Source organism: Oncorhynchus mykiss, chromosome 2, assembly GCF_013265735.2.
Source record: "Oncorhynchus mykiss isolate Arlee chromosome 2, USDA_OmykA_1.1, whole genome shotgun sequence".
NCBI classification, from domain to species: Eukaryota; Metazoa; Chordata; class Actinopteri; order Salmoniformes; family Salmonidae; genus Oncorhynchus; species Oncorhynchus mykiss.
The window spans coordinates 27610539-27638444 of record NC_048566.1 but is presented as its reverse complement, the minus strand read 5'-3'; the positions used below and the strand labels follow the sequence as shown (position 1 = coordinate 27638444).

General features: G+C 43.9%; 1 protein-coding gene across 1 annotated transcript in view; it reads left to right on the top strand.

Moving 5' to 3' along the window:
- Positions 1-5334: 5334 nt before the first annotated feature.
- The window catches only part of LOC110485571 (oxidation resistance protein 1), a 213465-nt gene continuing 190893 nt past the window's right edge, over positions 5335-27906 (top strand). The window contains exon 1 of the mRNA XM_021556680.2: positions 5335-5476. The gene's annotated coding sequence lies outside the window, so the exon portion shown is untranslated. The remainder of the gene's footprint in view (positions 5477-27906) is intronic.

The following is a 27906-nucleotide window of genomic DNA, read 5'->3' as shown; positions in this document are numbered from 1 at the left end:
CTTTGTATGAGTTAAAAAACATTGCATGCTAACTCCATCCTGGTGGCGCAGTGGATTCATTCCATGGATAGAGAACAAATGATCATAGGTTAAAATCTCAATGACGCCATGCCACAATAAAAAAACAAATGTGTTTGCATGATTAATGCCTAAGCAAATGTATTTCTGTGTCCTATCTGTGCTTGGAGTTCAAAACAGTTCACCTAAGCTATCAGTCTTATTGAAACATTTAGTAAAGGATTTAAGGATGTTATTCAACAACCTCTAAATAACGTGTAATTTTCATTCTCAGAATGTTAATAAAACCTCCCCGGAAAACTTTCAGGGAACCATAATAAAACGTTCTCAGAACCTCCCTGCAACCTAAAAAAAAATGAGTGTTCCCAGAACAGGTGAAATGTTCACTTCCGTTCTAAGAACCATTAAAAAAAACAAAAAACTTTACTGATCAGGAAAAAACCAATGGGAAACCAAAAACGTACGTTCCCACAACTTCCAAGGAACCAAATGGGCTAGCTGGGATACATACTCTGTAGTCAAAATATTTGATTAAACTCACTCTTGAACATTGATAAGGGATTTCTAATTAAAATGTGAGGTGAATGGGCAAATGAAGCCCTAACATTACATTACATTTCTACACATCCACAGGGCAGCTCCATGAAATCAGGCGGTAATTGAGATAGCATGGGAGAAACCATGAAAACCCATTTCCTGTTGTCCTTATCTGTTCTGTATAGGGTAGATGAAGCAGGTTAACAGGGAAACATATCCGCTGCCAGCAGCATGTTTATATCACAGAGGCCATCGCAGGGCACCAACATCTGTCTGTCTACGGGGCATTCCCAGGGATGGATGGAGGGATGGATGGGCAGGTGTTCTTATCTCCCACCTCACTGGCTTGACTTCATTCATTTGATCCTGTATTCACCTCAGTCTGATACATTGGCTCACAGTGTCATACTGGAGATTGAAAATAGGCAGAAGGGAGTCTGATCTCGCACTTCTCCTAGGATGAAATGTGAATTAAATGTTCCAATGCTTCAGTGTTTGCATCCGCAACACATTGATTTATTTTCACATATGTTATGAAGCTAGTAGATCTTTTGTGATTTGTCTTATTTTGGTCACAATGATATGAGGGAGTCAAGGCCAAAGAGGATTGGCTGTTATTTAGTGCCTGTGTTGTACCTGGAGACTGAATCCTCTTTAGAGGGTTAAGGGGCAGAGGTCAGGGGTCACTTTTCAAAGCAATACCTTTTCCTAATCATCTATAACATTTTCATTTGCTAGAGCTGGTGATGGTTTCTGTTGCTATCAAATATGATGTTGTATCTTAAAGGGAGGTGTGAGGGGAATGTATAATGAGGGAACCAACTGCCAGACAGACAGTCATGTCAAGCAGATGCTTCCACAACAGCAGCAAGGCTGTTCCTTCTTCTTGAAGGTAACTTCTAAACTCCTAACACCCCTCTCTCTCTCTCTCTCTCTCTCTCTCTCTCTCTATCATCAATGACCCGTTGCTTTGAATGTTCTCTGTTGCTGTCAGTTACACAGCAGATAACGAGGATCTCTCAGGTAATAAGGTAGAAGGAACCAGTGTGAGATAAGATGGAAGGATAAGGGCAGCACAGTTGTTCCTGTGGCTTTATGTGCAAATGCCATCTGGGTGGGAGCTGTGACAGAATTAACGCTGACAGTGGTGCGATAGTGTGTGCGTGTGTGTGCGTCTGTCCCTCTCACACAATCTGTCCCCTGACAACACCACCACCACCTCTCTCTCCCTCTCTTAAGAAACCTGCAGTCTTCTTTGCTTATTTATGAGAGCATAGTGACAGGGTCTGGACCGGGGTGTTCATGACTGGGCATCAGTCTTCAGCCCTCCCTCAGCCTCCACACTGCGCTCATCGATTTTTGCCCCTCGCCATCGACACACTCTATCAATCAATACGGTAACAAGTCTTCATTTATACTTGAGAAATGCACTGTTTCCAGCTCACTGGGCCCAAAACTTCTGATGCTGTCAGAAGATATGGGCCCTCAGAGTCACACCACAAATAGCAGACTTGACGGACATAATACAGTATGCTGTGCATCCTATTTCAAGTCAATCTGACTAGTTAAAATTAAATGAACACTGCTCAATAAACATGAATGTCTTTTTTTAAAGAATTAAGTCAAATGTGCCATTATTTCCATACCTTACATGTGTTGAGTACTCCTGTCAATAGTGCACGCTCTCTCTCTCTCTCTGACATGTACTTTAATGTTTTTATTTATTTAACCAGGTAAGTCATAATATTCTAATACATTTTTACCTAGCACCACACAACATGGAAAGTATGTTGTAAAATGTATTGTCATCCAGGCTATTCAATGTGCAGTGCAACCTCTTTTTCCTTATCTCACAACAATGAGCTGTACATGAAACTGAAAATGTCTGAGTGATGGTAATGTCGGTTTGTTTGTGTGTTATGTATAAGGTTGTAGAAAATCATTTCCTCCTCAGAGGACAATAAACTATTGTATTACTTTCTATTCTATATTATTTCATTTCCATCCAGCCAAGGCCAGTTGATTAATATGGTTTATTCAAGAACATCTCAGTGCAATTTGTATTAATTAAACCCTTATCATTCCCTTGGTCCTGGCTCTCTGTGAACACTGCATGCTAGCACCATGGCTGGCTGCCATTCTCATTAGATCCAGCACAGTCAATTACAGGGTGTTAGTAGAGCTAAGAGCTGACCCCACCAGAGCCGGAGGGATCACCATGGCAACCAGGTAGACTAGACTGTAGCGAGCTAATGAAGAAAGGCCCCACACTGACTTCTAACAATCAACCTTGTTTAAGTAAATTAGTAGTAGATTGTATAACTGAAATGTCAATTGTTTTTCGATGAGATGAATTTAATCATTGATTGTGATGTGGATTAGTGGGGTGGCAGGGTAGCCTAGTGGTTAGAGTGTTGGACTAGTTTATTTTTATTTTCACCTTTATTTAACCAGGTAGGCTAGTTGAGAACAAGTTCTCATTTACAACTGCGACCTGGCCAAGATAAAGCATAGCAGTGTGAACAGACAACAACACAGAGTTACACATGGAGTAAACAATAAACAAGTCAATAACACAGTAGAAAGATAAAAATAGTCTATATACATTGTGTGCAAAAGGCATGAGGAGGTAGGCGGATAATTACAATTTAGCAGATTAACACTGGAGTGATAAATGATAAGATGGTCATGTACAGGTAGGGATACTGGTGTGCAAAAGAGCAGAAAAGTAAATAAATATAAACAGTATGGGGATGAGGTAGGTAAATTGGGTGGGCTATTTTCCGATGGACTATGTACAGCTGCAGCGATCGGTTAGCTGCTCAGATAGCAGATGTTTGAAGTTGGTGAGGGAGATAAAAGTCTCCAACTTCAGCGATTTTTGCAATTCGTTCCAGTCACAGGCAGCAGAGAACTGGAAGGAAAGGCGGCCAAATGAGGTGTTGGCTTTAGGGATGATCAGTGAGATACACCTGCTGGAGCGCATACTACGGGTGGGTGTTGCCATCGTGACCAGTGAAGTGAGCGAACGGTTGAAAAGCATGCATTTGGTTTTACTAGCGTTTAAGAGCAGTTGGAGGCCACGGAAGGAGTGTTGTATGGCATTGAAGCTCGTTTGGAGGTTAGATAGCACAGTATCCAAGAAAGGGCCAGAAGTATACAGAATGGTGTCGTCTCCGTAGAGGTGGATCAGGGAATAGTAACCGGAAGGTTGCAAGTTCAAACCCCCGAGCTGACAAGGTACAAATCTGTTGTTCTGCCCCTGAACAGGCAGTTAACCCACTGTTCCTAGGCCGTCATTGAAAATAAGAATTTGTTCTTAACTGACTTGCCTAGTTAAATAAAGGTAAAATAAAAAAGTGTCTGTCTGCATGTGTAATGTATGCATATGTGTTGTGTATGTTTTTCATAGTGTAGTGGGTATTAATTGCGTGCCTTACTATTGATGACAAGCAGCAGCCCCAAGGCAATAAACATGTCCCCTTCATGTAATGGACAACACATACTTCAGTCGGCCTACATGTCTGTCAAGTATCATCATGGGTTATTCAGCTCAGATAAATATTAATAGCCCTGCTGATAATATTCAAATTCTCTCATATGACTGTGTCATATGATATCAAAACCAAAATGTATTTGTCACATGCTTCGTAACCAACAGGTGTAGACTAACAGTGAAATGCTTAGTTACTGGCCCTTCCCAACAATGCAGAGAAACAAACAGAAATAAATAATATAAAGATTATAACACAAGGAATGAATCACAACGAGTAACGATAACTTGGTTATATACACAGGGTACCAGTACTGAGTCCATGTGCAGGGGTATGGGGTACTGTAGATATGTGTAGGTAGGGGTTAAGTCACTAGGCAACAGGATAGATAATAAGCAGTAGCAGCAGTGTATGTGATGAGTCAAAAGAGTTAGTGCAAATGGAGTCAATGCAGATAGTATGGGTAGCTATTTGTTAACTATTTAGCAGTCTATGGCTTGGGGGTAGAAGCTGTTCAGGGTCCTGTTGGTTCCAGACGTGGTGCATTGGTACCCCTTGCCGTGCAGTAGCAGAGAGAAGAGTCTATGACCTAGGTGGCTGGAGTCTTTTGAGGGCCTTCCTCTGACACCACCTGGTATAGAGGTCCTGGGTGGATATTCCTATACTCTTATGTTCAATGATATGGTATACACTTCTGGTTGTCTACAGCATTATTAACAGCAACGACAGACAGCCGGTAGCCTAGTGACACAGCAATGTTGTGGTGCTGCTGCTCTGAGTAACTAACTCACTGAAGTCTTTGAGACAGCTTTGTGGCAGTGACAGTGACAGAGCAGTCCCCTGCTGTGTCCCAGAAGGAAAGCTGCCAAGCTGCCAACACACTGGAGACTGGCTGTCCATGGCATGCATCATCCTTCCCCCTTCCCTCATGCCTCCATCTCTCCCTCCATCCATCACTAGAACCCCTGCTTTCTTCTCTGAATTGACCACCACTGTCTATCTGCTCTAAATTCCTTCACACAGACATCAGCTCTCCTGTCTCATAGTCTGATAAATGAATAGGTCGCTACTGTTTTGGTATGATGAACAACTGACGTGTTGTAATTTCCCATCCTATCCAATCCGCTTCGTCACAACCAGTTTGCAATATCTCTCTCCTTCAACGCCTCGATGCATCCCTCCTGTTGCTATAGGGCAGAGTTGTATCGGTGTTGGTTTGATCCTATCCTCCCCTGCTCCTCCTCTTCGTGATGGTAGTTTCTATTAAGAGAGGGTCAAATTACTCCGCATGTCTGCAACTATACCTACTTTCTGCTATGATGCTGCACGCTTGAAGAATAATTAAGAAGATTGAATTCTGTTTCACATCGACTGAGAATGTTTGTAAACAACTGAACCCGGGTCATTGCACGAGCTCCCTTCTGAAAGTAAGTAACGACGAGTTTGTTGTTTTATTGTGGGACTGACGCGTAGGCTATCGCGTGTGATGTTTTTGAAACGATGCACACACCGGTTTATATTTTGGAGAGTTATCTTTTATACATGGAAATATATGTATTCTCGCAATTTATGTATATTCATGCATTGACATGTTGTTAACTAATAAACATGTTATATACAACCCCTCACAGAGCTTTGAGAAAACAGCTGAACAGTGCACGCACGCACATATCTGCATTACCAGTTAAAAGACAGGTAACAGTCTTGACATTGAACCACCACATTTGGGACACAAAAACTGTCTGTTCAGTACGTGTATTCTTCAGAATGCCGCGCGCGGTATCAACTTGTTTGATGAGAGAGACTGTCATTGTTTCTGAAGAGATTATAGTTTATGCTATAGCCTGTACAGTAGTCATACTAGTACTGTATATAATTTTCCAGCAGCCTCGAAGTAGGCTGGTATGTGAAGTATAAGCTGTAAAAAGGATGACACAGGAACCGGGACATAATAATAACATGATACATGTTACTACATACCTACATGTGACACGTGAACATGTGATTGTATTACAATGGTAACATTATGTGCAATTATGCAATCCCCTATTATTCCTAGTCCTATAGACACAAGTTTTAATGTTAGTTCAATAATTCATGGTGTGAGACTGGATAGAAAGTTATTTATGGAAAGCATTCGGTGGGGAATGTGATGAATGATGCCTGCCTCCATACACATTACTCATCACTGTCTGTCTGTCTGCCTGGCTGTCTGTCCCTCTGTCTTAAACACTAATTCACCCTAATTATAGCCATCTGCCTGCCACTCTTTATAGAGATAATATCCATCCACAGCAATCGGGCTGCATAATGCATCAAAGTAGCCAACAGCTGAACATGTGACATGCATGGAACTTGTACAGTATGTGTTTGTTTCAGTCATTGGTTATTTCTTTTCTACATGCACCCCATGCATTGCCCCTGTTCCACTAAGGAACTCAAGATTCACTGCCAAGACAAGCACCACAAGGGCAGACAGACCTTGGTCACAGTCACACTTCATTTGGATAGTCCCTATAGATCAGGGGTGTCAAACTCATTCCATGGAGGGCCTAGTGTCTGCTGTTTTTTTGTTATTCCTTTCAATTAAGACTTAGACAACCAGGTGAGGGGAGTTCCTTACTAATCAGTGACCTTAATTCATCAATCAAGGACAAGGGTGGAGCGGAAACCCGCAGACACTAGGCCCTCAGTGGGATGAGTTTGACACGTGCTATAGATGGTCTTTAGTTGGGCTTCTCAAACTATCAAAAAACTGCTGCAACTCTTGATCCGCAACAATTTCCCACTGTAGAGTTACGGTTAACATGAGTCAACATTACAAGCATCGTGACCATTCAAGTATAAGATACATAATGTAATCTTTACAACTAAAAAAAATACATATTTTAGTCATTTAAATAACACTCATTCAAATGTTATACCATCCCTCAGCCTAAAGCTGCAAAATGTAACTTTTGGAAATGTGTTATCAATCTATCATTGTCATTGAAAGGAAGTCATTCAATTAATCACATTTTATTTATAAAGCCCTTTTTAAATCAACAGATGTCACAAAGTGCTTATACAGAAACCCAGCCTAATACCCCAAACAACAAGCAATGCAGATGTAGAAGCACGGTGGCTAGGAAAAACTCCCTAGAAAGGCAAGAACCTAGGAAGAAACCTAGAGGAACCAGGCTCTGAGGGGTGGCCAGTCCTCTTCTGGCTGTGCCGGGTGAGGTTTTAGGAGTACATGGCCATTAAGGCCAGATCGTTCTTCAAGATGTTCAGACATTCATAGATGATCAGCAGGATCAAATAATAATCACAGTGGTTGTAGTGGGTGCAACAGGTCAGCACCTCAGGAGTAAATGTCAGTTGGCTTTTCATAGTTGAGCATTCAAAGGTTGAGACAGCAGGTGTGGTAGAGAGAGTGAGGGGGGAGGGGGGAGAGAGATGGTGGACAACAGCAGGTCCTGGACAAGGTAGTACGTCCGGTGAACAGGTCAGGGTTCCATAGCCCCAGGCAGAACAGTTGAAACTGGAGCAGCAGCACAACAAGGTGGACTGGGGACAGCCAGGAGTCATCAGGCCAGGTAGTCCTGAGGCATGGTACTAGGGCTCGGGTCCTGAGGGAGGGAGGATGAGGGATAGAGTAGATGTGTGCCCTATTTGCCCTATTTCTATGCTTCCTCTTCTTAAGTTTTGTTTTTGTGTCTTTTACTTTCGGTTTTGTACACCAGCTGAAAATACAATGATTCTCTACACTATACTTGCATGTTTCGTCACATAAACTGAAATTAGGCGAACCATTAGAATTTCTGCAACCAGTAAATGGGGGAGCTATTTCTGCATCGTGCATCTTCAACTCTAAAACCAATTCCTCTTGACCTCAAATGGATAATTGACTTCAGCTCATGCAATTCCAATTGGAAGATGTTTAGATCCAATCATGCTTTAGTTAACAAGATAAGTCACTTCAGACATTGGTATAATATAAGAGTAAGTAATTGTATGGAGCTAACGCACCTTCCATCCTGAGTCACCAGTCAATGTGCTGTGATTAGGCATGCTCTTGCTAGACTTGATTAAAACACCTACTCTCAGTGGGGTGCATCCCAAATGGCATCATATTCCCTATGCCGTGTACTCCTTTTTACCCAAAAGTAGTGCTATATTTATGGAATAGGGTGCCATTTGGAATACAGACCACTGAACGCTGCCTGGTACAAAATGGGTTATTATTATCCGACTCCCTGTCTATGAAATTGGAAGCATTCTCATTTCTCAGAGCTGAAATGACAACAGTAGGCCTAAATCATCACTAAAGGCACTATTGCCGTGAAAACTACCTTGAGCAGTTGACAATTGAATCAGGAATGCATGTCAAAAAACAACTGAAAGCATGTAGAGAAAGCATAGGAGCTACAAAAACATGACTTTATGCTCACAGGTAACCATCACCTCATTCAGATAATGTGACAAACAGGCAGGGGAATAGCAATTTTTCTACAGGGATTTTTTTTTGTGGGAAACGGGTATTAAATGCTAATTTCTAGTGACTTTTGAGAAAAGGATACAGACAAATCTTAATTTACAGATGGGAAAATGTACAAGGATAAGGGGGGCCTTGCAGAGGGGCACTTACACTGGTACAGTCCAATCAGTCTAAAGACCAGGGCCATTCATACTATACTGAATACCAGTGTGACTGTTAATATGCATATATTTAATTAAACTACCATGTTGTACTCTCTGCTACTATATGATTAATTTTCTATTTTTCTCACTTCCCCTGTTAGGTTGTTACTACTGCTACTCTACATTCTGTATGGTTTGAAACTTCAGTTATTATACTGTAATAATAACCAGCAACATACACAGTTAAAAACTGTTTTAATAAAAGAAAGTAGGCATGAATGGTCATACGGAAATTAATCAATCGCCACTCTACACAATTATCAAAAATATAATATCATCATGGCTGCCTCGCTCCTGCAAGAAGTTAACACATCCAATACACCCTCTAGACTTAAGCTGCTATCATTTCATCAGAGATCATATAATATCATTCAGGCTGATTCACACTATGACAGAGCATCAGCCTATTAACTTTATGAGCATGGAGAGTCACTTCTCAGTATTGTACCTGTTGGTTTGTGGCCTCTCTCCTTTCCTCTCAGACTGTCTGTCTGTTCATGTTTGTCACTGATAACACCAAACAAAGTCTTAACACATGGAACACACCTTCATGGCCCATAATCTCTGATGAAATGAAAGACGTCTAAGTTGAAAGCAATCAAATTGACCAGCTAGTTTGCCAGGGGAGGTGTGTGCTGTTGCCAAGAACCTTACTTACAGTCCTTTGCACATCTTTGAAAAAAAAACTCTTATGTCCTATCTTTTCTCTCTTCTTGACTGGTGGCATTGTGAACTTGATACCCTATGATGAAGACTAAGACAGTGATTGTGCAAGTTATTCTGTAGCTAGCAAGTGTTCTTGGCTTCAAAACATGTTTTTCACTCCTGCTTCTAACACTGAAGGGGACATGTCCTCCCCCCCAGCTCCTACGCCCTTGCAGACAGGAATTTATAGACACACCACGTCAGGCAATATTATTCAATAATCATCAGCTCCAGTTTCCACTCTTAGACGATGATTAAACATAGATGCATTAGGATTGTCCTGCTGGGTTTTTGATCCTCTGAGTGTATGGGTGAGAACCACTGGACTGTAAAATCCTGTGGGCTACGCCATTTTTTAAAATCCGTTATTTTACCAGGTAAGTTGACTGAGAACACGTTCTCATTTACAGCAACGACCCGGGGAATAGGTACAGGGGAGAGAGGGGGGATGAATGAGCCAATTGTAAACGGGGGATTATTAGGTGACCGTGATGGTTTGAGGGCCAGATTGAGAATTTAGCCAGGACACCGGGGTTAACACCCCTACTCTTACGACAAGTGCCACGGGATCTTTAATGACCTCAGAGAGTCAGGACACCCGTTTAACATCCCATCCAAAAGACGGCACCCTACACAGGGTCACTTGGGATATTTTTTAGACCAGAGGAAAGAGTGCCTCCTACTGGCCCTCCAACACCACTTCCAGCAGCACCTGGTCTCCCATCCAAGGACTGACCAGGACCAACCCTGCTTAGCCTCAGAAGCAAGCCTGCAGGGTGGTATGCTGCTGTTTAATACATTTCAACCAATCAATCAACTTTTTTTATAGCGGTTTTTATTACCAGTGCACCTGTGCTTGACCTAAAATGTTCTGCAGAATTCCATATGATGTTATTTGGTAAGACAACAACCCTGTGCCAATGTTGGTCACTGTCTGACTGCGTTCGGATTCTGCTCTTTTGCCAACACTGAAAGTGCTAGATTAAAGGATTTACTTTCAACTGCTTTTTCAGTGTTGAGTCATGATGCTTGCTGCTGTGTTTTATCCTAATGAAAAGAGCAGTTCAATTTTACAGAGAGGGATGGGGAGTGAGACATTAAAACAGCAAGAAAAGCACTCAAATAATGACAAGAGAAGTGACTGAATGAAAGAAAGCAACTGCTTTCTGTTTTGATTACAGGAAATGCACATTTAATTTTTTTCTCTGTGACAAAAGCATTTACAAGAAAGGCATTCTCTCATTATTGCTTCATGAGCCTTCTGGCTTTAAACCCCCTAACACGTCTCAGTTTCTGAAAACCTTGGGGATAAACCACATTTAAGGGAAAGGGGATACCTAGTCAGTTGTCCAACTGAATGTATTAAACTGAAATGTTTTTTCCAAATTTAACCCAACCCCTCTGAATCAGAGAGGTGTAGGGGACTGCCTTAATCAACATACATGTCTTGGGGTTAACAGTGGGTTAACTGCCTTGCTCAGAGGCAGAACAACAGATTTTTACATTGTCAGCTCGGGGATTTGATCCAGCAACTTCTCAGTTATTTCCCCAATGCTCTAACCACTAGGCTACCTGCCGGCCCAGACAACAGTCAGGTTGACACAAATCTCAAAAAGGCATACAGTAGATGCCATCCACTGCAAACCAATTGCTCGACAAAAATAACAATTGAATCCCTCAACTCAATCCCTTAACTCATCTGAATTCCTCAACTCATCTGAATCCCTCAACTCAACTCATCTGACCCTCAACTCAATCCCTCAACTCATCTGAATCTCTCATCTCAACAGACCATGCAGTAATGACCACAAGCTCTATAGACAATAGCTCTATACAGAAATAACCAGCTTTGTGTTACTTGAGTTATGACAGACAGGCAGGGTTTATAACAGCTTTACATACATACTACGTACAGCCCACAGTAAACGGCATCATGGGACTGGTTGTGGCTTACAGAGGATTAAGCACAGCCAAGCTTATGTAAACCCAGCCCATTGACCCCACAGCCACTCCGCCCCTCCCAGACCGGCCTGTACCGGCCCATACCGGTCACTCGCCCTTTGTCTCTGCCAGGCTTCAGCCTATAGACAGACTATCTAGGCTATAATGGCACCCTATGGGACCAAAACAGCGAAGAAGTTTAGCCTCGCACTTCAACGCTCTTAGTTGTTGCGGAAATTGACCCACTATGTCTTTACTTGGTGTATGCAAAGTCATCTAGCTGAGTCCACCTGTAAGGGCGCATATAATGAACTAAATTGTGTAGACTCTTGAACCTGATGATTGATATGACAGATAGCTGCCATGATAAATCACAGGCTGGTGTTACGTACAGTAACATGATGGTAACATGATGGGTTGATGTTGTAATGCTGGCCGTCAACTGTGTTGTCATGTTGTCGTGTTGTCATGAATCGCGCAGCACTTCAGTTCTGCTTTCTATGGCTTCACCAACCAATTGAATCATGCTTTTGGAACAAATCAAACAATTAATTTGATGGAAGAAGGCCCCAAGAGCGTTTGTCCCTGTCAGTTTAATATAATTTTGTATAATGAGTCAGCCTGTACTGAGTTGATGTCTCTAACTTGCAATGACAGTGTCCTACCACCTTGCCAGGAGCTACTGCTGCTCTATGTCTACAGCTGAGGTTGTGTCCCTAGTTACAGATCTGATAGAGATCTGAACTCCAATGATTGGCTGTGTCTAAAGATCTGAACTCTAATGATTGGCTATGTCTAGAGATCTGAACTCCAATGATGACTGTGTCTAGAGGGCTGAACTCCAATGATTGGTTTTGTCCCTACCAGAGATCTGAACTCCAATGATTGGCTTTGTCCCTACCAGAGATCTGAACTCCAATGATTGGCTTTGTCCCTACCAGAGATCTGATCTCTGAATCTACATACAGCAAAGTAGAACGTTCCACAGCATCAATAGACAGTTGGAATCATTTGTATAAATTTAAGAAGAAGAAAACATTTGTTGAACTGTGAACCTACCTGTGGGGACATCAGTCAGTGATTTGACCTTAGACATAGAAAGAGAGTATAAACCATGTATTTAAAGTAACCATAGATACAGACAAGTAGTAGACTGAAATAGCAGGCTTGACTTGAGAAGGCCCTCCTAGTAGGCCTGTGTTGTTGGTGTCTGTCCCATCCAGACCTACTCTAGGTCAAAGACAGGAGTTTAATAATTAATTAAAAACAACCGTGTCGTTATCAGAGCACCAAGGACTGGTAATAGATATACTGTAGTGGGCATGTGTCTGTCTGACCCTGCTGTGCTGAAATAATACACTCAAAACATTATTTGTGTATTTTATTCATTAATCCATAGTTAATACAGTCCCATAATGTTTTGCATGCCAGTAGTCAAGTTTCAAGAATCAAAGTCACTCAAGAATCAAAATCACTTGTCACATCAAAGTGACACTTTGCTTCTTGAAAATCCTTAATCTTGAAAACTGGACTGCTGACATACAAAACATTGTCTGTCTGTGGGGTTGTTTAGTGGAAAATACAAATAGCACTATCACATTCTTAAAATCATTTTTGAATGTTTTTTTGCTGTTGATCTTTAAGGGGCAGTTTCCTGGACACACGTTAAGCCTAGTCCTGGACTAAAAAGCAAGCTCAATGGAGAATGTCATTACTTTCCAACCTCATTCATTATTTCCAGCTCCATCCCAGTATCCACCAGTGGCGGTCGGTGCCGTTTATGATGAGGGAGGACCATTTTTTTCCCCCATGAGCATGGCCTTATTTCTATTACAGCATATTGGATGAATGGCATTCATATTCCATTCATCCAGTTCAATGTAACATCGATAAGTTTAGGCTACTACATTAAACTAGAATTGTCCCTATACCTATCATGAGGTTGCTACAACCTAGCCTATGATTGAAAGTTTACAACGTAGGTGCACACAGGTTTAGGGTGTATTCATTAGTCCAACAGTTGCAAATTAGAGTTTCTATTGGACAAATTTGGGTATGTTTATCCCCGTTTCGTTCCGTTTTCTTTCGTTTAAGAAACGTTTTTCAACAGAATTGGCGGAACGAATACACCCCGTATCACATGTAAACACAGTTCACTTTCATAGCAGCCACGTTGTATTTCTTCTCGCATCAATAAGCCTTCCTCTCACCTTTTCCCTATGTTTGTGGACTTCAATGCACAACACATCAGCTGTATAAGATCAGGCAAAAATAACTTTAAAGCCAAACCATATCATAACCTCTACACACTGCCTACATTGTTGTCACCATATTAGCTAAAATAACGTAATATCCAACATAGCTAATAGAACTAATGCGTTAGTAAATGCACTACAATCATGCAGTACAGTGTACAGTCAGTAAGCAGTTGAGCAATTACACCGGCTGGCCCAGGTGGCAATAAATGAGTAAAACCAAAAGCTTACCTTAACTTGGAAGGGTTCCAGTGTTGTGTTGGATAGTCGTAGCCAGCTAGCTAACTTAGCATCCATCTGTTGGAGCTGGGTGTTTCAGTAAGTGAAACTGAAAGTGAAAAACAATGACCAAATCTCTCTCTCTCTCTCTTGCATCTCCTTCATTTTTGAAGATATTGATTTGTTCAAAACTGTTCAACTATTTTCAACTAACTATAATTTGAGTCAACAACTCACCACATTTTATGCGCTGCAGTCTATGCTTTCAGTACTAGATTAATTTTATGATCCTTTGATTGGGTGGACCATATGTCAAAATGGGAAAACTTTGCCTACCCAGCGTGCGCAGGGCTTCTGAATTGAGTGCACTTCCGACAACCGCGCAAGACAAATAAATACAAATGGAGCTTTATCCTTGGCTTTTCTACAATGTTTGGTGATCAACTAGGAATGCCTTGATGACCACTGATCTAGGGTTTGTGTTACAGCCAGCCACTATGTCGTTGTCCCAAATGGCAACCTATTCGCTACATGGTGCACTACTTTGGACTTGAGCCCTATATAGGGAATATGGTGCCATTTGGGATGTATCCCATGACTGTTTTTTTTTACCCTTTTTCCTCCCCAATTTAATGGTATTCAATTGGTAGTTACAGTCTTGTCTCATCCATGCAACTCCCATACGGACTTGGGAGAGGCGTGCATCCTCCGAAACACAACCCAGCCAAGCCACACTGCTTCTTGACACAATGCCTGCTTAACCTGCCAGCTTAACCTGGAAGCCAGCCACACCAGTCAGAGGAAACACCATCCACCTGGCAACCATGTCAGCATGCATTGCACCCAGCCTGCCACAGGAGTCACTAGAGCACGATGGGACAAGAACATCCCTCCCCACCAAACCCTCCACTAACCCGGACGACGCTGGGCCAATTGTGCACCGCCCTATGGGTCTTCCGGGCGAGGCCGGCTGCGACAGAGCCTGGACTCGAACCAGAATCTCTAGTGGCACAGCTAGCACAGTGCCTTAGACCACTGCACCATTCGGGAGGCCTACATCCTATGACTGTTTATTGCCAAGTCACTATAATAAGGTTGAAGAATATGTGAGGTCACAAATGTTACTTGAATTACCCCTTCAAATGAAACACATACTGTATAAAGCTACATGCTTGAGTCATTTAATAGGTTATAAACTACTATTTGAACACAATCCAATAATGATGTATTGAATTGTGAACCTGTAAAGACACATTGTGAGCGTTTACATAACAGCTCTGCTAATCTGGATCATAATACAGGAGTTTAACAGCAATGTAAACATGTCTACCAAAAGTGGACTTATGTGGACATTTAGCTAGACTCAAAAGCAAAAGCAATATAACGTAGTTTTTTCTAACGCCAAACTATAGTGGAAAATTCTTTAAGAATGAAGACACATGAAACTGCATTTGAATAAACCTGACGTGTTTTTAGGAGAAACAAAAGCTGGCAAAGCGATGACTAAATCCTCATTGGGGTCACACAGTGAAAGCATACTCTGCTAGAAAGCAGAATGATGCATCTTTCAATTCTACAAGGTTGATAGGTCATTCAAAAACAGCAATCTCCATTATTCATCCTCTACGAGCACACTGTTGTTTTATTGGTGCTAAGTTAATTCATGTTATCCCCGTGAGTGTTATGTTCAGACCAAAGCAACGTCTTCGAGAATGGTTGATGGGTCTTATTCTGAAGGAGACAGCAGCGTCAATGACTGAGCCTACGGTGTTATGAAAAACTATTGTGGGACGCAGTAGGCCTATGTTATAAAAGCTACTTTTGGCTCTTTAGGTTTAGAAGAAAAGCTGCAACACATAACTGTGCCATTAACAACAGTTGTACAAAACACACAAAAAATGATAATGAATTCACATATTAAAGGGAAATTCCACCACTTTTCAACCTCATTCTCGTGCCATACCAGTGTCTACATACTATTATGTGAAAATGGCGCATTTCTACCATCTGTGGTTAAAAAGCTAGGAAGAAAAGTCTTAAAATATCCTGTTAGGGTAAGGGATAACCCTTACCCTAACAGTAACCCAAAAACCTAACCTAACCTTAAACCTAACCCTAAACCTAACCCTAACCGTAACCCAAAAACCTAACCTAACCTTAACCCTAACCCTAACCGTAACCCCAAAACCTAACCTAACCTTAAACCTAACCCTAAACCTAACCCTAGCTCATAACATTAAAACTAACCCTTGCTCCTAACCCTTGCTCCTAACCCTAGCTTATAACATTAAAACTAACCCTTGCTCCTAACCCTAAACCTAATTCTAACCCTAACACTAATTCTAACATTAACCCTAAACCCCCTAAAAATAGCATTTGACCTTGTGGGGACTAACAAAATATCAAACTTTTGTTTGTTTATTATTGTTTACTACTTCTGGTACCCACAAGTATAGTTAAACAAGTCCACACACACACACACACACACACACACACTCAGGAGAGGGAAATAAGATGCCCTTGGAAAATAACGGCCTTCATACATCTACTGTACAACTATTAAGAAAACATAAATATAGGAGTCAAAAATGATGGAAAGGGTGTTTACTCTGTCTGCAGTAATTGACTGAATTTCCATAATCACCTTGTGTTTCCTGCCAAGCTAATGTGACCTCTATTAGTGTGTGAGTGCGTGCCCACTTGTGTGTGCCAGAGCCTGGGTCTTAGATATGAATTAGAGGGGGAGAGAAATGTAAACGAAAGAAGGAGAGAGAGAGAAAGAGAGAGAGCTTCTGTCCCCAACAAAGGGCTAACAGAAGCACTTAGATCCTCTGCACAGATTCTGTCAGACTTGGGTCCTGACAGATAATCTCAGTAAGACCAAAATAATAGTGTTCCAAAAAAGGTCCAGTTGCCAGGACCACAAATACAAATTACATACATACTTTGGCCTAAACATCAGCGCCACAGGTAACTTCCACAAAGCTACGAACGATCTGAAAGACAAGGCAAGAAGGGCCTTCTATGCCATCAAAAGGAACATAATATTTGACATACCAATTAGGATCTGGCTAAAAATACTTAAATCAGTTATAGAACCCATTGTCCTTTATAGTTGTGAGGTCTGGGGTCCGCTCACCAACCAAGAATTCACAAAATTCACAAAAAACACCAAATTGAAACGGTGTACAATGTAAAACACCAATTAATGCACGCAGAGCAAAATTAGGCCGATACCTGCTAATTATCAAAATCCAGAAAAGGGCCGTTACATTCTACAACCACCTAGAAGGAAGCGATTCCCAAATCTTCCAGAACAAAGCCATCATCTACAGAGAGATGAACCTGGAGAAGAGTCCCCTAAAGCAAGCTGGTCCTGGGGCTCTGTTCACAAACACAAACAGACCCCACATAGCCCCAGGACAGCAACACAACCAAATCATGAGAAAACAAAAAGATAATTACTTGACACATTGGAAAGAATAAACAAATAAACTGAGCCAACTAGAGTGCTATTTGGCCCTAAACAGAGAGTACAGAGTAGCAGAATACTGAACACACAAACTGAACACACAAAACAAGATAACAAAGTGAAATTGAAGAAACGAAACAGTTCTGTCAGGTGACATACACTAAACAGAAAACAACTACCCACAAATCATAGTGGGAACACAGGCTACCTAAGTATGGTTCTCAATCAGAGACAACGATTGACAGCTGCCTTTGATTGGGAACCATACCAGGCCAAAATACAAAACATAGAACAAAAACATTGAATGCCCACCCCAACTCACGCACTGACCAAACTAAAAGAGACATAAAAAAAGGAACTAAGGTCAGGACGTGACAGGTGGAAACTTCCTAACCTTCTGCCAAATGTATGACCATATTAGAGACAAATTTCCCTCAGATTACACAGATCCACAAAGAATTCAAAAACAATTACATTAAACTCTCATATCTACTGGGTGAAATTCCACAGTGTGCCAACACAGCAGCAAGATATGTGACCTGTTGACACAAGAAAAGAGCAACCAGTGAAGAACAAACACCATTGTAAATACAACTCATATTTCATTATTTTCCCTTTTGTACTTGAACTATTTACACATTGCTACAACACATGTACTATTTTGTAACTTGGGTGAGTGTAATATTTACTGTTCACTTTCTATTGTTTATTTCAGTTGCCTTGGCAATGTAAGCATATGTTTCCCATGCCAATAGAGCCCCTTGAATTGAATTGAGAGAGAGACAGAGAGAGAGAGAGAGAGAGAGAGAGAGAGAGGGAACACAGGACTGGGACACTGCTGCACATGGGTCTAATTAATTTTTTACATTTTAAATTCACCGTTATTTAATCAGGTAAGCTAGTTGAGAACAAGTTCTCATTTACAACTGCGACCTGGTCAAGATAAAGCAAAGCAGTGCGACACAAACAACAACACAGAGTTACACATGGAATAAACAAGCGTACAGTATGCAGATGTTATAGGACATTTTAATAAAGGCTAGGTAAAACATTTTTCAAGAGTAATATTTATTCCTGAACTTTTAAATTTGTATCTAAGGTATTGAGATAGCAATGAAACTAGATAGCAATGCACATACAGCAGTGTGCGGGTGACAAATATTTACATGGTTTTGTCCCCTTTGTTGGTACTGTATTCCTGTGAGTTTGTAGCTTGCAGTTGTGACAATGCTTACAGTAGGATCTATCTGTATCCAAGCCTCTGTCAGACTTTAGTATAACAGACCTTATAACCGGCTCATAACCACTCGGCTGTTGGGTGTCCTCCGTCAGTCCACCAGGCAGCTTTCAACAGAAGTGCTGACCAGCAGTATTATCGATTATTATTACCTGTGTGCAGTTTACCCACACTGCTAAGCATGCCTGGGTTCAAATAGTATTTGAAATAGAGTATTTGCTTTAGCCTGCCTAGAGTGTCAGGTGGGTGGGGTTTGCACTTATTTTGCTTCCATTGCAACAGGCAAGATCAATTGAGCACAGCTAAAGTATTTGAAATGATTTCAAATAGTATTAGCAGTTCTTGCTGCTAAGGGATTCTCTTCAATGCATTATCTGACTGTCTGCTGTTTGTGTTTGTCAGGACACTCGGTCCGCTCTGAAATAGTTTCACTAAAACACAAGGCTGGCTTAATTAATGAATGAATGTGGGAAAGAAAACCACTTATCTCAGGCAAGATCCCTAGTTACTTTTCCTCCTACCACTCTGTTTCTCTGGTTTAAGTCCCAACCTTTCACCTTCTATTACGTCAGGAAAACGGTGTAAACTGCTATGAAACTGATCAACACATGTGTTTGTGTTTTTGTGCGTATCTGCCTGTCTCCCTGCCTGTCTGTCTGTCTTGTACGTGCGTGTGTGTGTTCAATATTAAAACCCTTTTTTAAGTGTGTTGGAGGATTTTGTTTCCCCTTCAGAAAGATAGTCTGAGGCGTTATTTACATTTTTCAGAGATATGGCTCCGGTTCATCCGTAAAGCATTTTCTGGGTAATCATTTTAAAGCTCTACAACACTGATCAATGGAGGATGAGTCAAAACTAAATTGTGCAACTCTTTGAAATTGCCCCACTTTTCTCTTTATTTGCTGTGTACTGTATTCTGTTTTACAGCACGGTGCTGAATGTGAGATGAAACGTTGTTTAATAACAACATTTCTCTCTGCAGCATTTATATATCTTATTATACGTGCCTTCAGAAAGTATTCATACCCCTTGACTTATTCCACAGTTGGTGTGTTAAAGCCTTAATTCAAAATGGATTAAATAGATTTTTTCCCATCTACCCGCAATATCCCATAATGACAAAGTGAAGACATTTATTGAAAATTAAATACAGAAATATCAAATTTACATTTACATTTTTATTTTTTATTTTATATCACCTTTATTTAACCAGGTAGGCCAGTTGAGAACAAGTTCTAATTTACAACTGTGACCTGGCCAAGATAAAGCAAAGCAGTGCTGCAAAAATAACAACACAGAGTTACACATAAATAAACGTACAGTCAATAACTGTCATGTTGTCTTGTCTCTGTCCTTTCCCTTCACCCTGTCTCCCTCTGCTGGTCGTTGTTATGTTACCTTTTCTCCCCCTCTTTTCCCCAGCTGTGCCTTGTCTCCTCCTAATTACCCATTCACCCCGTTCCCCACCTGTTCCCTTTTTCCCTCTGATTAGGTCCCTATATCTGTCTCTGTTTCTGCTCCTGTCCTTGTCGGATTCTTGTTTGTTTGTTTATGTGTCTCATGCCTGAACCAGACTATCATCGTGTGTGCTGCAACCTTGTCCTGTCCTGTCGGAATCTACCTGTCCATCTGAGCCCACGTATGTTCGTCATTAAAGTACTCTGTTTGTTAATTCGCTTTTGGGTCCTCATTCACGCACCATAACAGAAGAATCCGACCAAGAATGGACCCAGCGACTTCGGATCCTCTCCACTCAGCCGTCGAGATCCAGGGAGCGATGCTGGGCAGACACAAGCAGGAGTTGTCTGCTGCTCGACATGCCGTTGAGACCCTGGCCACCCAAGTCTCCAACCTCACAGAACAGGTTCACCATCTCCGCCTCGATCCACCGGCCACTTCCAGGGCTTTCGAATCTCCGGAGCCCAGAATCAATAACCCGCCGTGTTACTCTGGGGAGCCCACTGAATGCCGCTCGTTCCTCACCCAGTGTGATATTGTGTTTTCTCTCCAGCCCAACACTTACTCCAGGAGCACTGCTCGTGTCGCCTACGTCATATCTCTCCTTGTTGGACGGGCTCGTGAGTGGGGCACGGCAATCTGGGAGGCAAGGGCTGAGTGTATTAACCAGTATCAAGACTTTAAGGAGGAGATGATACGGGTTTTTGATCGATCTGTTTTTGGGGAGGAGGCTTCCAGGGCCCTGTCTTCCCTATGTCAAGGCAATCGATCCATAACAGACTACTCTATTGAGTTTCGCACTCTTGCTGTCTCCAGTGGCTGGAACGAGCCGGCCTTGCTCGCTCGTCTTCTGGAGGGTTTCCGCGCAGAGGTAAAGGATGAGATTCTCTCCCGGGAGGTTCCTTCCAGCGTGGATTCCTTGATTGAACTCGCTATTCGCATTGAGCGACGGGTTGATCTTCGTCACCGAGCTCGTGGAAAGGAGCTCGCGCTCTCCGTCGCCTCCCTCTCCGCATCACTACCATCTTCCTCTGCCGGCTCGGGTGCTGAGCCCATGCAGCTGGGAGGTATCCGCATCTCGACTAAGGAGAGGGAACGGAGAATCACCAACCGCCTCTGTCTCTATTGCGGTTCCGCTGGTCATTTTGCCACTTCATGTCCAGTAAAAGGCCAGAGCTCGTCAGTAAGCGGAGGGCTACTGGTGAGCGCTACTACTCCTGTCTCTCCTTCAAGATCCTGCACTACCTTGTCGGTCCATCTACGCTGGACCGGTTCGTCAGCTTCCTGCAGTGCCTTAATAGACTCTGGGGCGGAGGGCTGTTTTATGGACGAGACCTGGGCTCGGGAACATGACATTCCTCTCAGACAGTTAAAGGAGCCCACGGCCTTGTTCGCCCTGGATGGTAGTCCTCTCCCCAGGATTCAGCGTGAGACGCTACCTTTAACCCTCACTGTTTCTGGTAATCATAGTGAAACCATTTCTTTTTTAATTTTTCGTTCACCTTTTACACCTGTTGTTTTGGGCCATCCCTGGCTAGTTTGTCATAATCCTTCCATTAATTGGTCTAGTAATTCTATCCTCTCCTGGAACGTCTCTTGTCATGTGAAATGTTTAATGTCTGCTATCCCTCCTGTTTCCTCTGTCTCTTCTTCACAGGAGGAGCCTGGTGATTTGACAGGGGTGCCGGAGGAATATCACGATCTGCGCACGGTGTTCAGTCGGTCCAGGGCCACCTCTCTTCCTCCACACCGGTCGTATGATTGTAGTATTGATCTCCTTCCGGGAACCACCCCCCCCCGGGGTAGACTATACTCTCTGTCGGCTCTCCACTCAGAACCTTCCCCTTAAGACGGCTTCTCGCAAGTTGACCCCGCGGTTCATTGGTCCATTCCGTATCTCTCAAATCATTAACCCTGTCGCAGTACGCCTTCTTCTGCCGCGATATCTTCGTCGCGTCCACCCGGTCTTCCATGTCTCCTGTGTCAAGCCCGTTCTTCGCGCCCCCGCTCGTCTTCCCCCCCCCCCCCCCCATCCTTGTCGAGGGCGCACCCATCTACAGGGTCCGTAGGATTTTGGACATGCGTCCTCGGGGCCGTGGTCATCAGTACCTAGTAGATTGGGAGGGGTACGGTCCTGAGGAGAGGAGTTGGGTTCCCTCTCGGGACGTGCTGGACCGTGCGCTGATCGATGATTTCCTCCGTTGCCGCCAGGCTTCCTCCTCGAGTGCGCCAGGAGGCGCTCGGTGAGTGGGGGGGTACTGTCATGTTGTCTTGTCTCTGTCCTTTCCCTTCACCCTGTCTCCCTCTGCTGGTCGTTGTTATGTTACCTTTTCTCCCCCTCTTTTCCCCAGCTGTGCCTTGTCTCCTCCTAATTACCCATTCACCCCGTTCCCCACCTGTTCCCTTTTTCCCTCTGATTAGGTCCCTATATCTGTCTCTGTTTCTGCTCCTGTCCTTGTCGGATTCTTGTTTGTTTGTTTATGTGTCTCATGCCTGAACCAGACTATCATCGTGTGTGCTGCAACCTTGTCCTGTCCTGTCGGAATCTACCTGTCCATCTGAGCCCACGTATGTTCGTCATTAAAGTACTCTGTTTGTTAATTCGCTTTTGGGTCCTCATTCACGCACCATAACAATAACACAATAGAAAAATCTATGTACAGTGTGAGCAAATGTAGAAGAGTAGGGAGGTAAGGCATACCATAGAGGCAAAATAATTACAATTTATCATTAACACTGGAGTGATAGATGTGCAGATGATGATGTGCAAGTAGAGATAATGGGGTGCAAAAGAGCAAGAGGATAAAAACAATATGGGGATGAGGTAGTTGAGTGTGCTATTTACAGATTGGCTGTGTACAGGTACAGTGATCGGTTAGCTGCTCTGACAGCTGATGCTTAAAGTTAGAGAGGGGGATATAAGACTCCAGCTTCAGCGATTTTTGCAATTTGTTCCAGTCATTGGTAGCAGACAACTGGAAGGAAAGGCGGTCAAAGGAAGTGTTGGCTTTGGGGATGACCAGTGAAATATACCTGCTGTAGCACGTGCTACGGGTGGGTGTTTCTAAGGTGGCCAGTGAGCTGAGATAAGGCGGGGCTTTACATAGCAAAGACTTATAGATGACCTGGAGCCAGTGGGTTTGGCGACGAATACGTAGTGAGGGCCAGCCAACGAGAGCATACAGGTCGCAGTGATGGGTAGTAAATGGGGCTTTGGTGATAAAACGGATTGCACTGTGATAGACTGCATCCAGTTTGCTGAGTAAAGTGTTGGAGGCTATTTTGTAAATGACATCGCCAAAGTCAAGGATCGGTAGGATAAGAGGGTATGCAGCATGAGTGAAGGAGGCTTTGTTAAGAAATAGGAAGCCGATTCTAGATTTAATTTTGGATTGGATATGCTTAATGTGAGTCTGGAAGGAGAGTTTACAGTCTAACCAGACACCTAAGTATTTGTAGTTGTCCACATATTATACTGACATAAGTCAGAACCGTCCAGAGTAGTGATGCTGGTCGGGTGGGTGGGTGCAGGCAACAATCGGTTGAAGAACATGCATTTAGTTTTACTTGCATTTAAAATAAGTTGGAAGCCACAGAAGGAGAGTTGTATGGCATTGAAGCTCGTTTGGAGGTTTGTTAACACAGTGTCCAAAGAAGGGCCAGATGAATACAGAATGGTGTCGTCTGCGTAGAGGTGGATCAGAGAATCACCAGCAGCAAGAGCGACCTCATTGATATATACAGAGAAAAGAGTCGGCCCGAGAATTGAACCCTGTGGCACCCCCATAGAGACTGCCAGAGATCTGGACAACAGGCCCTCAGATTTGACACACTGAACTCTATTTGAGAAGTAGTTGGTGAACCAGGCGGGACATTCATTTGAGAAACCAAAGCTGTTGAGTCTGCCGATAAGAATGTGGTGATTGACAGAGTCGAAAGCCTTGGCCAGGTCGATGAATACAGCTGCACAGTATTGTCTCTTATCGATGGCTGTTATGATATCGTTTAGGACCTTGAGCGTGGCTGAGGTGCACCCGTGACCAGCTCGAAAACCAGATTGCATAGCGGAGAAGGTACAGTGGGATTCGAAATGGTTGGTGATCTGTTTGTTAACTTGGCTTTCTAAGATTTTTGAAAGGCAGGGCAGGATGGATATAGTTCTATAACAGTTTGGTCTAGAGTGTCTCCACTTTTGAAGAGGGGGATGACCACGGCAGCTTTCCAATCTTTGGGGATCTCAGATGATATGAGAGGTTGAACAGGCTAGTAATAGGGGTTGCAACAATTTCAGCGGATCATTTTAGAAAGAGAGGGTCCAGACTGTCTAGCCCAGCTGATTTGTAGGGATCCAGATTTTGCAGCTCTTTCAGAACAACAGTTGTCTGGATTTGGGTGAAGGAGAAGCGGGGAGCATGGGCTAGTTGCTGCATGGAGTGGTGAGCTGTTGACAGGGTTGGGGTAGCCAGGTGGAAAGCATGGTCAGCCATTGAAAAATGCTTATTGAAATGATTGATTATTGTAGATTTATCGGTGGTGACAGTGATTCCTAGCCTCAGTGCAGTGGGCAACTGGGAGGAGGTGCTCTAATTATCCATGGACTTTACAGTGTCCCAAAAGTTTTTGGAATTAGTGCTACAGGATGCACATTTCTGTTTGAAAAAGCTAGCCTTAGCTTTCCTAACTGACTGAGTATATTGGTTCCTAACTTCCCTGAAAAGTTGCATATCGCGGGGGCTATTCGATGCTAATGCAGAACGCCACAGGATATTTTTGTGCTGGTCAAGGGCAGTCAAGTCTGGGGTGAACCAAGGGCGATATCTGTGCTTAGTTCTACATTTTTTTGAATGGGGCATGTTTATTTAAGATGGCGAGGAAAGCACTTTTAAAGAATAACAAGGCATCCTCTACAGACGGGATGAGGTCAATATCCTTCCAGGATACCCGGGCCAGGTCGATTAGAAAGGCCTGCTCGCTGAAGTGTTTTAGGGAGTGTTTGACAGTGATGAGGGGTGGTCATTTGACTGTGGACCCATCACGCACGCAGGCAATGATGCAGTGATCGCTGAGATCCTGGTTGAAGACAGCAGTGTATTTAGAGGGCAAGTTGGTCAGGATGAAATCAAAGAGGGTAACGGATTTAGGGTTGTACCTGGTAGGTTCCTTAATAATTTTGTGAGATTGAGGGCATCTAGCTTAGATTGTAGGTCTGCTGGGGTGTTAAGCATATCCCAGGTTAGGTCACCTAACAGTACAAACTATGAACATGGATGGGGGGCAATCAATTCATATATGGTGTCCAGGGCACAGCTGGGGGCTCAAGGGGGTCTATAACAAGCGGCAATGGTGAGAGACTAGTTTCTGGAAAGGTGGATTTTTAGAAGTAGAAGCTCTTAATTGTTTGGGCACAGACCTGGATAGTATGACAGAACTCTGCAGGCTATCTCTGCAGTAGATTGCAACTCCACCCCCTTTGACAGTTCTATCTTGTCGGAAAATGTTATAGTTAGGGATAGATGTTATAGTTAGGGTGCAGAAGAATAGATTCAAGGCATAATGTGAGTACAGTGGAGGTAAACCTTGGCATTGAGTGATGATGAGAGAGGTTTCATCTCTAGAGGCAACAGTTAAGCCAGGTGAGATCACCACACCGCATGTGTGGGGTGGCATATTTGGCAGGACTAGGGGCTCTACAGTGAAAAAAGACAATAATCACTAACCAAAACAGCAATAGACAAGGCATATTGACATTAGGGAGAGGCATGTGTAGCCGAGTGATCATAGGTTCCAATGAGTAGCAGTAGATGAGTCAGGGAGCCAATTCCGTAGTTGCTGCTACACTAGGCGAGCTGGAGACACGGCGATTCAGACAGCTTGTGGGCAGTAGCTAGCAGATGGACATCCGGCGACCTCTCTGCACCTTGGTCTGATTCTTACAAAAACGTTCGTGACAGAAGATCCCACCACCCCAGGACCAAGCAGCATGCCCAGGAGGAGCAGACATCCTGGACGTGGGAGGATATATTGGACGGGAAGGGATCCTGGACGTGGGAGGAAAACCGTGGCCCGAAAGGATCGCCTTCCATGGAAGCAGGCGGAAGCAGCAAAGGAGGGACAGCGACTACACCAGGGTTCGCGGTCACGACGTAGGCCCAAGAAGCAGCCTCAAATGTTTTTTTGGGGGGGGGTACACGGGGTCGTCGGCAACGCTGAGGGGTGAATCAGAGACCGAGGAGGAATATTGGGAAAGATTGAGCGAGGAGTGGTTGGCGAAAGTTGAGGAGAGTGATGAGAGAGAGCTCTTGGTTTGGCTGAAGAGGCAAGACAGTCGCCCTGAGGAGCGTGTTAGCCGTCCAATGCCACCTGGCCAGCTCTCCACACTCACTTTGAGGAGAGTCTCATCGTTCCGGTACAATGTGTGCCGTTTCTATGCACCATGTCTCCAGTGCGCCTCCACAGCCCAGTATGTCCTGTGCCAGCTCCCCGCACTTGCCGTGCGAAGGTTGTCATCTGTCCAGGACACGTTGTGCCAGCTTTACACTCCAGACCCGGAGCCTCCAGTGATGTTCCATGGCCCGGAGCCTCCAGTGACGATCCATGGTCCGGAGCCTCCTGCGAGGGTTCCCAGTCCAGAGCTTCGGGCGACGGTCCCCAGTCCAGAGCTTCAGGCGATGGTCCCCAGTCCAGAGCTTCAGGCGACGGTCCCCAGTCCAGAGCTTCAGGCGACGGTCCCCAGTCCAGAGCTTCCGGCGACAGTCCCCAGTCCAGAGCTTCCAGCGACGGTCCTCAGTCCAGAGCTTCCGGTGACGAGTCCCAGTCCAGAGCTTCTGGCGACAGTTCACAGTCCAGAGCTTCCGGCCACGTTCCACAGTCCTGAACCTCCTGAGACGGTCCACAGTCCGGAACCTCCTGAGACGGTCCACGGTCCGGAACCTCCTGAGACGGTCCGGAACCTCCTGTGATGATCCACGGTCCGGAACCTCCTGCGACAGTCCACGGTCCGGAACCTCCAGTTCCAGGGCAGGAGCCTTCCTCTGCACCGTTGCCCAGGCCAGGCACGGCGTCCAGTCACGCTCCGAGGTCAGAGCCTTCCTCTGCACCGGTGCCCAGTCCAGGCACGGCGGCCAACTCAGCTCCGTGGCCGGGGTCCTCCTCTGCGCCGAGGGCCCAGTCCGGGCACGGCGTTCTACCCGGCTCCATGGCCGGACCCGTGGTCTGGGCGGGGGCAAAGACCCGCACCGGAGCCGCCACCGACACTAGTCACCCCCCCTACCCTCCCCAGTTGGTTTCAGGTTTTGCGGCTGGAGTCCGCACCTTTGGGGCGGGTATTGTCATGCCCTGACCATAGAGAGCCTTTTTTATTCTCTATTTTGGGTTAGGTCGGGGTGTGACTAGGGGGGGGGTGTTCCTATCTAGGTGTTTTGTTTTCTATGTTGGCCTGAATTGGTTCCCAATCAAGAGGCAGCTGTTTATCTTTGTCTCTGATTGGGGATCATATTTAGGCAGCCATTTCCCCACTGGTTTTTGTGGGATCTTGTTTATGTATTGTTGCTTGTGAGCACTGCATAGCTTCACGTTCGTTTTGATCTTTATTTTTTTTTGTGCGTTTCACTCGAATAAAGATGATGAAACCATTCCACGCTGCACCTTGGTCCGATTCTTACAACAACATTCATGACAGCAACCTGTTATGTGATTTGTTATGCACCATTCTACTCCTGAAACGTAGTTAGGCTTGCCATAACAAAGGGGTTGGATACATTTCAGGTGAAAAAAATTCAATACATTTCAAAAAATGTCTACAAACATAATTCCATTATGACATTATGGGGTATTGTATGTAGATCAGTGACACATAATTCAGGCTGTAACACAACAAAATGTGTAAAA